At 35.1% G+C, this 16,413-nt stretch overlaps 1 protein-coding gene across 3 annotated transcripts in view; it reads left to right on the forward strand.

Annotated features, from left to right (window-relative positions):
• Window positions 1-440: 440 nt before the first annotated feature.
• The window catches only part of RFX3 (regulatory factor X, 3 (influences HLA class II expression)), a 303,708-nt gene continuing 287,735 nt past the window's right edge, over window positions 441-16,413 (forward strand). For 2 of the 3 annotated variants that reach the window (XM_011937352.1, XM_011937351.1), the window contains exon 1: window positions 441-689. The gene's annotated coding sequence lies outside the window, so the exon portion shown is untranslated. Of the gene's footprint in view, window positions 690-944; window positions 1,043-16,413 lie in introns of those variants that run through there. The other variant, XM_011937353.1, reaches the window with a different exon arrangement.

The raw sequence follows: 16,413 nt of genomic DNA on the forward strand, positions 1-16,413 counted from the left end.
AAGTAACGTATCGGGCAGGGGCGGGGGTTGCTCTTCAAAGTGGATTCTTCCTTAGCCATAGCTCGTCTCTCCACAAAGTGCCTGGAATCACCCTCGCCACCCCCTCCCTCGGGTTAGCCGTTACTCTCTCGTGGCTCCGGGACGTCTCTGCACAAAGCTGGCTGCTCGGAAAGGCAGCCCTCGTTTCACAGATAATAATCCTCGCACCGCGACTCTAAATTCTTCTGGGCTTCGCCAGCGCGTGTAGTAACGTCCCTCTGAAAGGACTCTTGGTGACCTCAGCCCCAACCAAGCATAGGCGCACCTCTTCGGAGTCCTGTGTTGGAATCCCGGCCTCGTGCCCCGCCACCCCGCCACCCCGCCCGGCTTTGGGGACCGTCAGTCACAGCGCTGCTCCCTCCCCTTCCGGCGGCTTGGCCGGGCCCGCCTCCTCCCCTCTTCCCTCCCCCACCCCTCCCCGTGCGAGTGTCTCCCTCTCCCTCTCGCTCTCTCTCCCTCTCTCTCTCTCTTTTGTGAGTTATAGCAACCGTTGCCTTGTGAATCAAGCGCCATAGTCACCGTAGTCCTGGCGACTGTTACCCATCAACAACAACTACTCCTCTCCTCCTCCTCCTCCTCTTCCTCCTCCTCCTCCCCACCACCACCATCTCCATCACCCACCAACAACACCACAATAATCCACAGCCAAGGTGAATATTCTTCGGTCTCTACATGTGTGTGGGAGCGTGTGGCTGCGTGTGAACGCGTGTGTCCGTGCGTGTGTGTGTTCGTGTGTGCGAGCCGAGTGTGGCTGTGCAGGGGTCTCACTCCTGACACGGGGGCTGCCGCTGCGGCGCCGCCGCCGAGGGACTCTGTTCCCCGGGCTTGTTTACAATGGACCCTGCGCGCCGCGGCTGGTCGGGGGTGTGGGCGCCGCGCCGCCCGCCGGCCCCGGCCCTGCGCCTGCTGCACTTCAGGGATGGAGCGGGAGACTGGGGGGCTGCGAGCCGAGCGGGAGAGGGAGCCACAGTTTTCCGATGCGGATGCCGGATCTTTTCCTTAGGTCTGGTATGAGGAGGAGGGTCAGGTGAAGAGATAAGAATTTGTTCTTTCTTTAATTTTCTTCTTTTCCAACGCTGCTTGTTTCCTGCTTCTTTCAAAGCCGAAATAGACAACAGTGTGCAGGGGGGGACCCAAGAGGTGGTGTTTTGTTGTTGTTGTTGTTCACTTGTGGGGCCTTGTTATGGGTTTTATTATTTTTATCCTCGTACGTTGGTGAACTTTTCCTACCGCCTATTCCCTTCATTTTTGCCCCTCTTTGCCTGGTGCTGAATGGGCTGCTCTTCTTTCACCATCATCAGCTTCACGGTTTTCCTTTTTCTTTGTAAAACTGTGTTTTCTTTGTGCGGCAAACAGTCTTAATATCCATTCAGCACTCTTCCCTCCCCCTCTTTCTTCTCCCCCACCCCCCCACACCCCTTGCACACACATGGAAACCTGGGGCCTCTTCGTTGGGCTCTCTTTGCTGTACTGGGAAAGAGATTTTTCTTTTTTAAAGTCTGTCTCCTCTCTCTTCTTTGGTGTGTGTGTGTGTGTGCTTGTGATTTAAACCGGATGCACGGCATCTGTGATACTTGGGTTAGTAGTTATTGACAGTGCTTTATCCTTCATGTGGAGGTGGGAGGGGTAGTAGTGAGGTTCCGTTTCACTTTGATGATCCTCCTTCTCCGCAGTAGAGTGTTAACAATTTTCATTGTGGTTATGAGACTTTGTGATGAACAGGGAAGGGACACAAGGAAGCTTTGTGAGAACTCAGTTCACAGTGTTATTTGTGACAGTTATGGTACTTTAAGAGTTTTTTTTTTTAATCTGCTCTGTTCATTTTCCTTTGAGAGTTGAAATTGAAGTCAAGTTCATAAAGAATGTATGAAGCTTCTCAACTTGAAACGTGTGTATATTTCACTTTCTTTGTGGTTAAGATCTAGGCATGTTTGTACTTAACATATTCTTTTTATTTACTTTTTGATTTTCTTTGGACAGTGACTTGAACCTGCTCAGGAGAGAGAACTTTTTCCTTTTTAAGTATTTCTTTTAAAAATTATATTTCTCTGTAGATTTGAATACTTATTAGTCGTTATGTAGTAGGTTCGTGGTTAGCGTTAACCCAGTTTTACAGATCCCCTAAATTTGTTCATTTTTTTCAGCTTAACTTTTAGTTAATAGATTTATCAATAGTTTTGAAAATGAATGTGTGCTAAAACAAATATAACGTACTATTATAGTTGCACATATTGAAGTTTTTAATTTACAGTTTTAAAATGCTTATTCAAATAGTCTTCTAACAGCAAACATATATTGATTTAACTGACAGCAGCTTGTGAATAAGGTGACAGTACTAATTATTCTTGAGATTGTCAATGAGCAGGGTAGGTAATTATAATGCTATTAAGGCTAATATTTTGTAAACTAAGAGTTGGGATTTAAAAAAAAACTTTTTCAATTCATTTCCTTGCGATTGCTATTTTAAATGAAGATGATATTTTGTTCTGAAAGAAGTCTTTCTTAGAGCACTCAGAATTCTTTATAATTATTCCTTCCCTCCCCAAACTGGGTTCCATGCAAATCTCTAATACTAACTTGTACTTTTTTTTGTTCAGATTGAGTGTCAAATGCCTGAACATTTTTGGATGGTGAAGCTCCTGGGTCCTATAAACTCTCTGAAGTTAATAGGAGTTTTGCTGTCTTGAGACAGTTTCAGACCTTATGCCATTTACATGATAGGTTTTCAGTTAAGTAAATTATATGCTAGAATGTTAGGGTTTATTATTTACAGTGTCTGAGAACTTTTTTGAGGCATTTCACTCATGTATAGCTCAGGTTTTCTGTAATTTAGATTTTCATTCACAAGTTGATTTGAGAGCAGAACTTAAATTGAATTTCATTACCTTTCCATTTTTTGAAGCATATATGTGGAATAAAATTGCTATTAGAGCTGCTATGGAATTCCTTTAATAATCAGGAACACTAAGAAATGGTAAATTTAAAAATTAAACCCAAGGGTAGATAATTAGCTTTTACTTTATTCTTTCTTAATATTTTTCATAGAAGGGACTATATTACGATTTCTTGTGTTTTCAGTTTTTATACTAATAGAAATTTGTAAAAGTGATCATGCTTTTGAACTAAAACTATTAAGCAGAAGTCACTTGTAACTTGTTTTGAATAGTTAAATATCTGTGATTCAATATATGTCATAATGCCTCAGTCTTTTTGGTTTGTTTTGCCTGTGAATTATATTAAATGGTGTAGGCATCATACATATACACATATATGGCAAACTAATGAATTTCTAGAAATTTTGCATCGTTTCACAATGTTTTCATTAAATGTTGTAGTGATGCTTAGTTTTTTTGTATTATTCCTCCAGTACTCAAATAGTCTTGTACTCTACTTTGGTACTCAAATAAAAGGTTATAGTTTATAAGCTTAATATGCTTTAACCCGGAACAGTGTATTTTACCCTAAACAAATTTATTATGGTAATTTTTTTTACCATTAAAAATAGCAATTAAAAAATGAATGAATCTTAAAAGCAAGTTGGATTTTATGCATCGTTTAAATGATAATATATATTACTTTTTGGTAACATTTTTCATTTCTTGAGAAAGTTGATACTGTGTTGGTATTCTCCAGCTGAAGAAATTAGCAGGTAGAATATAATGATTTTTGGTTTTCAGATTTTAAAGTGTGGGTATATCTGTGTGTGTGTTTGTGTTTAAATGGGTGGGCATAGCAGAAGATACGTGGCAAGAGTTACACACACACACACACACTTTTCCAGAACACTAATAGGAATGTTACTTTGTTTGTAGTATTCATAGTGAGAATGTGTTACAAGAAATGAGAATAGGGAAGAAGTAAACTTTAACATTTTGGTGAGGCTCCTGATTATTTTGTTTTTATGCTGAACCATTGGCTAAAAATCCTCTATTTGAGCTCAGTTACTTTAAAAACAGTTTTCATAACTGAATAATTTGCCTTTAACTCTTTGGTATATATTCCCAGTGGCCATCACAAAGTTATGCTTTAAATTCCTCTCTATTCAGTTATATAGTGTTCCCATATTTTGGAAATCCAAGATTAAGTGGATTTGACTAAATCTAGCTTGTTAGGGACAGATGGCTGCTTTAAACAGGTGTCACTTTCATTTTTTACTGCATTGTATTGGGACTTCCAGTGGTTGACAAAAGGGCTGTCTAAAGCAGGTGGCATCCTTTGCTTTTGTTGTTAGTAAAATCTACTTTTAGAGTTAATTATTTTCCTAGGAAAGTTTTTTTTAAAATAAAGTATAAGTTTTGAACTACTAAAGATTCATAATTTAACGTAAGTTTTATTTCTGAATATTATTCTATTTTTAAGTTGTAGAACTTGCAGATTCTTTCACAAAACACTTATCAATTCTTATAAATAATGGTAAATTCCCTTCGAATCCAGAAAAAGTACACAGGAACATTTTACACACCCAAATCAAACCCCAGGGCCAATTTGAATAAAGTGAAATTTGGTTAACATGACAAGTTAACTTTTGTCGTCCTTCACTGAAATAATTTTTTGACAGCATTTTTTATATGTTGGAAATAGGTGTTGTTTTTATTGGTTAAATATTTTCAGACTAAGCGTTTTCCTGACTTCATTTACTGCTATAAAGTTTATAGTGATCTTTTAAAATGATAATATTTTTAAGTATTAATGTTCAAAAATATGTACTACAGTAAATAAAAAACTATCAACCTATCGATTTCTAAGGTTCACATTTACTGTATAATTCTGTCCTTTTCTGTGGGAATTTTATATTTCTTATAACAGATGCACCAGAGGGTGCTGTGCTGTTTGCAACATGAGATTATTATCACTAAAAATGTGAACTCACTAGAACTTTTATTTAAAGAAAAATTTTTTAATTATATATGCATTGAAGCATATAATAGGCTTATTTTTATGGAGTTTAACATACTATCTTAATTGGCACTTTTACATCAAAACCTATCTTCTTGTACTAATACATATTACCGCAACATATAACAATATAAAGATTGGTATCTTTGGCACTGTCTGAATGTCAGCATTAGTCCTATGGGCATCATGTTGATTATCTTATGCAGATATTTTAATCTTTATTTCAAAACTTAGGTTACCCTGAGAATCATACTATTTGGTGATATGTGGCTTTATACTTCTTAAATTTCATATGGATAGCATATATCAATAATTGTACATTCTTATAACACTTTTACATGGCATAGTTAGTGATATATACTTTTTATTGTATAATCTTTAAAAAAAACTGCACTGGAAAAATAAATGGCACTGGAAAAATAAATGGCAATAGTGATTATCAGGCTAATTCATAATAAAATAGTATTAACATTATCTGGATAACTCTGGCTGGGTATATGCTTCACGTTTAGAATCCCAGAACTTTGGAGCTGAGGCAGAAGGATCACCTGAGGCTATGAGTTCAAGAGCAGCCTGGGCAACAAGGCCGCAAGATTTCATTTCTACAAAAAAAGAAAAAATAAAATTAGCCAGGCTTGGTGGTGTATGCCTGTAGTCCAAGCTACTCAGGAGGCTGAGGTGAGAGATTTGTTTAGCCCAGGAGTTTAAGGTTACACAGAGCTGTGATCATACTACTGCACTTCAGGCTGGGTGACAGATCAAGACCCTGTCTCAAAAAACCAAAAACAGAAACGAATGCAATCCCTACTTCACGCTGTTGGAATAGGCTGGTTTGATTGTTTAATTTGGCTGTTTATCTGAAAACTTTTAGATTCTCTGCCTTACTGTGTGCCACATACTTTTAAACTGGGAGTGATCTTATATTGCTTTTTGTATTTTATTTGTTCAGTGAGAGATTTTCAGGAGAACCAGAGTCCAATCTTGGGCTGCTGCTTGTATCATCGATTCTCTTTTCACAGCAATATATACTCTAAAAGACATACTGAAACAGTAATATCTTTCTTAAGTAAGCTTAGAAAGACATAGTAACAGCATATAAACTTTTAAATCTTGATAATGGATTTATCTGTACTATTATACATTTTACTATAATTAATTGTGATATTTTTATAAAGTAACCTTACAAGGCATAGTAGTTCATGTGTGTTGGACTGCCTCAAAGAATCCAAAACATTTAATAAAGTAACACTATGTTTAAATACTGGTCTTGCTAAAATAGGTTAGGTATTTTTGTTTAAAAATATAGTCCTCAGTTTACCAGTTAGTTTTTGCCAGCAAGATTTTTCCTTTTTTGAAACAGGGTCTTGCTCTGTCACTCAGGCTGGAGTGCAGTGGCATAGTCATAGCTCACTGCAGCCTCGATCTCCTGGGCTCAAGTGGTCCTCCTACTTCAGCCTCCTAAATAGCTAGGACTACAGGCTATTGCCATCATTTTAAAATATAAAACATTTCAATTTTTTTTTTTTTTTTTTTTTGTGGAGACAAGGTCTTGTTTTGTTGCAGGCTAGATTTTTGAAAGTGTATTTTATGACAAGTTATATTGCTTAAAAAATCTTTATTTTTGTAGTTTTTATTTCATATCAAATGCAGAGTGTTCTTAGTAAAAACAAATCAGTTAAAAATTGAAATGTATTTAGAGTATCAATAAATAGGTATAAATAGGTTTTGTTCTTTAAATAGTTGGATAGAATAAGTATACTGGTGAAGAACAGGCTTTGGAGTCAGATTTCAGATAATCTCATTAGCTGTGTGACTTTGGACAAATTATTACCTTCACTTAACCTCAGTTTTCTCATTTGAAAAATAGGATCAATCTTGCCTGCCTTATGGGGTTTTGTGAGGATTAAAGGAGATAATTTATGTAATGTACTTTGCTCAGTATTTGACACAATATGTGTTCAATACGTGTTGGCTTTATTATTAGGGAAGGCTGAGAAAATACCTATTCTAATCTTTTTGCTACCTAAGAATCCTTTGACCATTCCTTTTTTAATGAGCCCAAAAAGTTTTGAAAGACTTTGCTTACCAATCTATACTCGTTAAATAATAATTATTCCTTTTCCTCCACTTTAAAAAATAAAGCACAGACAAGCTGCCAATCACAGGCTTAGATTATCATTTGATAACCAGTCTTATCACACTGAATTAATAGAATGCTAGCCCAAAGTTATGTCTTAGTTTTATTCTGCAGCCTTATAATGGGCTGCTTTTACTAGGTTTGCATAACTCTCCTGGTCAAAGGATTTTAGATTAAGATCTAATGATGTAATATTTCATTATCTGTTATACTGTCATTGTTCAGTTCATTGACCCACTTATATTTTTATTTTCATGTTAGACACGAATTACTTTAAAACAGTCTGAGCCCTGTTTATAAACTTTATACCGAATGCAGTCAGTAATGTTTAATAATGATAAATAGTCTAGTCAGTTGCATAAAGATGAGTTTATCAAGGAATTATTCTACATTTTTATAATACATTGCTTAGAATTATTACTTTACGAAGGGTAGAAAAATGTGTGAGGTCACTACTTGTGTACCTACAGCAATAAGTAATTTTGGCATAATTTGTCAATACCAATCTTCAGTTGTAAAGTAACCTTGGAACATTGTTTAGTGTAATGTATAATATGAAATCATAGAGGAAATATGTCACCTGTGGCTTCCTTTCATTGGATATTAAAGATGTTTAAGTAGCATTTTCAAGTTGGCTGCTTAATTGTTAAAGTTGCTATTCAGTAATTTCCTTTATTTCTATATTTTTCCTGAGCATTTTCATTGGAATGAAATAATTTTCTCATTTTAGAGTGATCTATAAATAGTCCTAATCTTTCTCAAACTGGAAATTTGATTTATATATTTCAGTTGAAATTTTACCTGATACTATATGTCTTTTCTTTTTTGCCAAAGCATTGTATATTGTACAGATGTTTGTGTCACTCATTTCACCTTCTCCCCACTCCCGTTAAGTGTTTAGTTATGTGACCCCTTTTGCATTATTTTTGTAGATAATTAGCCCCAGCGTATCAATTAGACTGACTCTTAGCTTAGCCACCTCCTCAGCTTCCTTTTGCCAGTAAATTTGACACACATTTAAAAGGAACTTTTGGGAAAACGTTAGGAAATGTGATTTGGATGGTCAGGTTATGCAGTCATACATTGCTTAATGAAGTGGATATGTTCTGGGAATTACATAGTTAGGTGATTTCATCATTGTGTGAACATCATAGAGTGTACCTAACACAAACCTAGATCGTATATCCTGCTACATGCCTACGCTGTATAGTATAGCATATTGTTCTTGTCTATAAACCTGCATAGCATGTTACTGGAGTGCATACTGTAGGCAGTTGTATCTCAGTAATAAGTATTTGTATATCTGAACATATCTAAACATAGAAAAGGTAATGCATTGTGTTAAGATGTTTAGTTGGTTATGATGCCACTGAGCTAGAGGAATTTTTGAGCTCCATTATGTTGTGGGATGTGGTTTGTTGTTGACAGAAACATTATGTGGTGCATGACTGTATGGTTATTCTTACCATTTCCAATAGTCTGTTACTGTCTTACAATTTCTACTCATCTGACTGTCCTCTTGGACAAATATATAACCTTGTTCCACTAACTGTGTAATCTGAGTGTGGTTTTGATTCATAAGGCTCCCTTCTTAGTCCTGGCTATGTGCTGGCCTCTGGCTAAGTACCTTAGGGTTAAATCTCTAGTCCATAAATATTGTGTTTGCACAAATGCCTGCCATTGTTGACTTTTAATTCCTGGATTCTTCTTTCTCACTTTTATTAGAAGCAGTAATACCCAGTTACTACTGCTTGCCTTTACTTTACAGTGCTTGGTCTAGATTTCTGGAGGTTCTTGGTAATTCCTGTTTAGGCAAAAATGAGGTATTGGGTAATAGGAGTTGAGAGTGAGGCAGCTGTCCTCAAAGTGATAGTGTGTTAGTTGGTAAGAGGAGACAGATAAAATGAAAGATGATAAAAGGAGAAAGGACGAGTGACCAGGCCAAGATATAAAGGACTTCAAAAATGCTAGCCAAAGGAGGTTAAAGAGAAAATAAAGGTTCTCACTCTATTTCTAACTGTAAAGCCTTAGTGTAGTCACTTAATAGGCCTCAGCCTCTCCATCTGTAAAACGAAACAGTAGGGCTGTGGGATCTCTAAAGCCCTTTCCAGTCTATGATTCTGTAGCAAGATTGACACTGGGAAAAGGGAAACATGCCAATGACATGGAGCCAGGAATTGGCATTTCCCTTACTCATGTTCTCAAAGGCTAACAGGGTGTTTGCTTATTGTTTCTTCTGATAAGAACAAGAAAGAAAGAAAACCCACAGCCTGGTACTAGCATAATGGCCATACCTATAGCAAAATCTCAGAAGGTTCCACCATTTCAATGGCTTCTGTAGAGAGTGGTGGCCAACTGCCCTCATTTTCTCACCCACATAGGAATTAGCTGAGTCTCACAGCTTGAGTTCCTGCCGGAGCCAGCTTCTCTATGTATGTGTGCCAGACAAGTGTCTGACATTTGGGGCTCCTCCTGTCTGTTGCTCACCAATGAGATATTTAAAACAGGACATAATTTCCCAAGTATGTGGATAGGCAATTTAACAGAGAGAGAGAGAGCGAGAGAGAGTGAAGCGAGCGAGCGCATGCGCACTCTCTCATCAGAATAAAAATTAATTTAGGTTTCTGTTGATCTCATTTTTAAGACGTTTCTTCCCCAATTATTGAAGCTATTCAACGGGTTTTTAAGAAGTGCTAAAAATCCTGTCAAGGCCTAGACAAGCTCTGAGAGCCTTTGGACTACTTTGATGTCCCTGGTCTGGAAAGCATTGCCATCCTCCACACTAGTCTCATATTTTTCCATCGGTAATAATTGCTGCTTTACTTTCTCTTAATATTGTTTATATTTGGATAAGCGTTCTTTTAATTAAGCTTTGGTAGAGAAAAATAGTTCTTTAAGAAGTATACATTTTCTTAAATTTAAATACATTTTTACTTTAATACTACTTTGGTTTGTAGACTTACCAAGATTTTAGAACATAGCAGGCTAGGAGAGGAAGCATTTTTACATTTATTCAGGATAAGTCATATATTCTGCTGTATCTCAACTCTTTTACCAGCCTAATAGGGGAGTATATTAAAGCTTAGATTGTAATTGTTGTTGCTTTAAAAAATTTATTTTTGCATGCTTTTTTACTGATTAATATAACACATTCAAGTTTCTGGACTACATTCAGATTTGCATGCCTAATAGCATTTATGTACTTCAGTATAACTTTCATCTTCAAAATATATCTCCCCTTCAGTCTCAGTCAGCATAGTTTACTTTAATGTGCAAAACCATTTTAGAGATTCTTTGCTTGTCAGTTAAGTGTCTTCCATGTTTTAGTTGTGGAGGAATAGGAGAGGTTGCTGTAGAAGGGCAAGAAAAACAGATACATTTAGAAATCATATCCTGTTTCTATTGTTAGACATCAGTGCATTACATATTTTCCCCGGTTAATTTTCCTGGACCATTAAGTTCTGGTGGGTGTGGGGGCTTGAGATGGGACTTAGGGGGCATGGGGAGTTGGGAAACAGAAGACTTAGGTAATCCAGTATTTCTTCCAGATTTCTTATCTATTGTAATAGTGTGCAGAGTACAGCTATTTTTGTGAAGATGGGCATTCTGTTTAATTTTGTTAGTGATTCCTTTTTTCTAAAGACTCAATATATCTGTGTATATCTATCCATTAGTAAATTAGTAGATGTAAAATAATATCTTTCTTTTTTAAGGAACCAGAATTTTGATTTAGTCATGCACAAATTTTAGAAAGGTAGGAATTAAAAAAAAAAGACTTGAGAAAATCTAGTTCATAAACAAGATTAACAGCAGTGATTCCTTAAATCTACCTCTTTATGTTTTGCTTTGGATAAATGGTTTTGTGGATATATATTTTTGCATTAGAATTTAGTTTTCCCCTGATACTATTTATGCTATTTTAAATAACCAAAGAGCAAAGCCTGTCACATCAGGCATTTGCTTATTGGCATCTGATTGTATCTGATGACAGTCTCAGAGATGAATTTTGATAAAGTGTCAGTTTAAGGGTCATTAATAAAAAATATCAAAAGCTATTGTATAAGTAATATGAAAATCACCTTTACAACTTTAAAACTGTAATATGTATTTTGATGTGCCATGTTGAAAACCCAACATGAAAAATCAGTACATAACATGCAAACCCATAAACTTAGATTCTTTGTTTTATAAAGTGATTATATTGCATGTGTCTTAAGAGCATTTTAAAATACTTTGTTTAGCTCACACTTGTAATCCCAGCACGTTGGGAGGCCGAGGTGGGAGAATCCCTTGAGCTCAGGAGTTCAAGACTAGTGTGGGCAACATAGTGAGACCCTGTTTCTACAAAAAATTAAAAAATTAGCGAGGTGCAATAGTGCCTGCCTGTAGTACCACCCCCTCTGGACTGAGGTGGGTGGATTGCTTTAGCCCTCAAGGTGGAGGCTGTAGTGAACCCAGAACCTGGGCAACAGAGGGAAACCCTGTCTCAAACAAAACAAAACACAACTTTGTTAAAAAAAAAAATTGCTTTTCAATTAGAGTGTAGTAGATATATTAAGAAAAATGGAGTTTAACTTAAATAATGTGTTTTGTGTGTGTGTGTATATAGATATTTAGAAAGTCATTTTAGTTTACATTTTGCTTGATGTTGTAGAACTATCCATACTGTTTTTGTGCACTGATGTGCATTATCCGTCTCTTGGAGGATCATTAGGAACATTTAGTATTTCCACCTCAGCGCTATTTTCTTGAGGCAAAGAAAATTAGGGGAACTGTTTGATGAAATTCTTTGAATGACCTTCGTGTGGTTTTGTGAGCAATTTTTAATAGTGTCTCACACTATATGATGATTTTTAGAGGCTACTTTTAGTTAATAAAGACAATGAATGTTGAAATTGAATTAAATTGTAGTTAAAGACAAAAATTGTAATTCATTCCAATTATAGGAAGTTAAGATATTGTGCTGTTGGATCAACATTTGATCTCCTTATTTTTAGAAGTCTGCGGAGTTTTGAAATGTAAAACCTTTTAAATAATATTGAATGAGTAGAGCTGTATAATAGTTGCGGGTTTATATTTCAGCAAAGATTTGAGTGCCTTGTGTCTTGGAAGTGAGGTGGGATTCTTTTATCTTGGAACTTGGAAAGAGATTTATTTTAATATTTTGATTGAGTTAAGTTTGCTTGAGCATTTTTGGGGGTTGATAGAAATGCAAATGACCATGGACTGGAGATACAGATCAGAGTAATTTGTGAGAGGAGGTAATTGTAGCGATCCTGATGCAACACTCACTTCCAGTCCTATTGCCTGTGATAAACTTTAAGGTAAAGACTTCTTTATTGAATAATGTAAACCTCTCTATTAAAATGTGTTTTTGTTAATTTTCATTGCTGCCTGGAATTTCCTAAATGTACATTATCTGGGAGCTTTGGAAGTTCCAGTTTACCTTTTGGATTATAAACCTTAGAAAGAATGCCAATAGATGGCACCCCATGCCCAGAACAGCACCTTAATCTGAAGGAATGGGGTAGAAAATGAAGAGCAGGATCATATAATTTGAAAAACTGGAGTATGAACAGTGACTAGTACAATGTAGAGAAAAAGAAGTATCATTTCAGGGACTAAATATGAATCCCAGTTCACCATATTCTGCGTATCTAATAATAATACCGCGGTCATTACTGATGACATTTCTAGTATTTGATTCAAAAACATTCTAGCAGAGACCTAAGATAATTGGATAAATTAGTCTCTAAGCTTTTGGTTTTTTATTTTGTCCTTCAGCTTTAATTTTGAATGAGGAATTAAAGGATTTATATCAATGTATATTTAGTGCAGTATTATTTTGATTAATTTAGGAATCCTGAAATGACTTAGATTTCCATTGAGTTTTAACGAGCATAAAGTAATGAGGGAAATGGGTTATTAGATACAAAACTGCATATTCTCAGCTATGTGGACATATTTTTTAAGGTTTCGAATTGTAGAGTGTTACAAAAAGGACGTACGATGTTTGGGGATCAAGAAAGATAAAAAAGGGTAGGAAGAGATACTGAAAAGTGGAGTTGAATGAAATTAGTAGAGAATTTGTAAATAAAGATAAATTAAGGTAAGATGGAAAAATCACAATATGAATGATGAGATAATTTGTTGAATGAACAATTTCTTTTTAAAATCTTTACTGTGATTTTTACCTAATGGGAGGACCTGAGGAAAAAGATTGTACCTAGCCTCTTTTTGAGTGCCGTATTTGTGGTTTTTTTTGTTTGTTTGCTGGAAATTATTCTAACAAGGCGCTGGGATCTTTGACTAGTATTGTATGAGGTTTGGCTATTTCTAGACATTGTATATAGAAATTAAATTGAGATGTTGCATCAGAGTTTTCTTGTACTTATTTTTACAAGGTAATATATCAATATATAAAATACACAAAATTAGTATATCCAGTTGAGATATCTGATTAGTTTATCTGATATCTAAAGCAGCCTACATTTGTAAAGTAAGTATATACTAAAAAAACTGTGTCCCATAAGTGTATATATTCCTAAAACATTTTATATTTTGGAACATTTAAAACTTATATTGGAGTAGTCTGGTAAGCTCCCATATGCCCATTACACGGATTTAACAAATTAGTACCTTCTGTTGCTCTAAAGCTGTATAATTTGAGGTATTTGTTTATTGAAATAACCTTGAATCATTCTTTACTTTGTGTTGCTTTGAAAATACTTAAATCTCACGCTAAGAACAGATTCAATGTATACTTGAAAAAATGCTTATGTTTAAAAGAAAATATTTAAAAATGATCTTGTTTTTTCTCTTAGCACAGCGTTTCTCTTATTTATTATTTTCATTTTTATGGGTACATGGTAATGATACATATTTATGGGGTACATGAGATATTTTGATACATGCATACAAAGTATAGTAGTCACATAAGGGTAAATGGGGTATCTATCACCTTAAGCATTTACTATTTCCTTGTGTTACACACATTCTAATTATACTTTTTGTTATTTTAAAGTGTACAATAAATTACTGTTGACTGTAGTCACCCTACAAGCACAGCATTTCTAAATCAGGAAGTTTGTTCTTGGTTTCCAGTCATATCTTTTGTTCAGTAATTGAATTGAAGGCTCCTTTACTTGAATCCTGACCCATCATTAAGAAAGGGAGAAAGTCCAGGGACAGTAACCCGCATTTGAAGAAACCTGTGTTGAAGACTAACTCTCCAAGGGTGAAATGGGGTTATCTTTTGTCTACCATTCTTTTAACTTTGTTTGTGGGTAGATTTGAGTAAACAGTTGAGTCATTTTGTAAGTTGATGAGGGAAGAGAATTATCTTCCGCTTCTTCTGGAATATTTCCTTCAAAGTTTGCTACTCAGTTTGTTTGTAATAGAACATAAAAGGAAGAGACATCCAAGAGTTAATGTACTGATAGTTTATGATATCACTCACAGCAGTTTTAATATTTTGTGATTTAGTATCTTCAGAGAGTGAGGAAGTTACTTCTCTGAGTTTTTTTATTTGACTGAGGCCAGACTGGTATGAAAGAAGTTTATTTTACAATAGTAAAATCTATAGCCAAAAAAAATCATTATTCATGTAATAATATTATTATTACATGAAACTATTCTGTAGTGAGCAGACTAGTATGTATAACAAGTAGTGACTAATGGCATTTTAGTAAACAACACAAAATGTATACGTAAATCTTTTTAAAAGCTGATGTTTCCTTCTTTGAACCTAATTCAGTGATTAAGATATGAAGAGGTAAATATAGTACATTAAATAAGCTTGCATTTTTTATTTATATAATAACTTTAATTGCTAAACTTCCTTATGATCCAGAGGGTTCAGTGGAATTGTGTATGACTTAATATATTTTGAGGCCGTCTTTAAAAATGTTTCTATACAGGGTAACTAGACAAACTGAATAGTAAAGTGATACACAAATAACCAAAGTGATATACTAATTAAATGATCTTATTTCAGAACTAAACTACTCTTTCTTTTCTCAAAGGGTTATATATAATTCTATCTGACATTAGGAAACGTCTTCATTACCTAATTCTGCCTGTTAGATTTTTATACTTTTCAAAAGTAGATAGAAGATACAGTGTATGAAGAAAACACCAGTATAAAGTTTAATGAGCCAAACAATATGTGAATAAAACATAAATGGAATCCTGCAAAACAAAAGATTATAGAATGTATATGTTAATTTCAGAAATATTTATAGATTTCCTTATGCATTTAATGCAATATCAATTTCAACATTTATAGTAACTTTTTCTTTGCTTTCTATTAGATACCTTGTACTTAAAATCAAAGTATAATTTTATTTGGCTTTTTATTATTTTACATTCTGTTTAGTATCAATGAAAGCACAGGCATTTTTATTCTAGTGTTTCAAAGTTGTTTAGTTTTAAATTTGACCACTACTACATTTGTGTTATAGGATATAATTTTAAAAATCAGCCATTTTCAGTGTGGGAATAATAATATTGATCCACATATTCTATGCTTGAGTAACTCCCCAATAACTTAATGCTCTAATTTGGAAGAACACTGTCTCTTCACATTTAAAGGAGAGTTTTGTTTGTTGCCTTTTTTTTTTTTTTTTGGCAAGAAATGATCTGTATTTTATAAACTGACCCTGTTTGCATAGCAGCTAAGCTTTTGTGTCTGGAACCTCAAATCCCCTATGATGAGTATCTTTCTTTCTCAGTGGCCAACTTCAGCCTTTCTTCCTATCTCTACTTACTTATATTCCTCTGTCCTTATATTCCTTATATTCCTCTGTCCCTTTACTGTGTCTGGCCCTGCACAGCAGACCAAGAGAGACAGCGGTGGGACTACAGCAGATTAGAGAGGTGAAAAGGTCTCTCACTAGAGTTACACTTGTTTCCAAATGGCCCAAATATATAGGATTTCAGTAGAGACATAATTAGAATGTTTTATTTGAGTCAGATTTTTTTAGTTGGAATGGACTTGGGAAGTTATCAAGTTGAACCCCTCCTTCCTCCTCCCCACTTATTTTACAGGTAAGAAAACTGAGGGTAAGTGACTTGTACAATGACATAGAACATCAGAATTAGGACTGTCGAACTCCAGCCTCCACACTCCTCGACGAATGTTCTTAGGGCTAATACAAAGCTTTTTTTTAAAGGCAAACAACTCAAATGTACTGCCTTTAGTGTTTAAAATACCTGTTTATCTATAATTTTGAGCTCCATATTTTTTCTAGAAAAAGCAAGTTTTATAAATCTGCATTCAAAATTTGCATAAATATTGTTTTAATTATTTCCAACTATAATTTTTGGTATGTGGATTATTT

Source organism: Colobus angolensis, unplaced genomic scaffold, assembly GCF_000951035.1.
Source record: "Colobus angolensis palliatus isolate OR3802 unplaced genomic scaffold, Cang.pa_1.0 Scaffold162, whole genome shotgun sequence".
In the NCBI taxonomy this organism is placed as follows: domain Eukaryota; kingdom Metazoa; phylum Chordata; class Mammalia; order Primates; family Cercopithecidae; genus Colobus; species Colobus angolensis.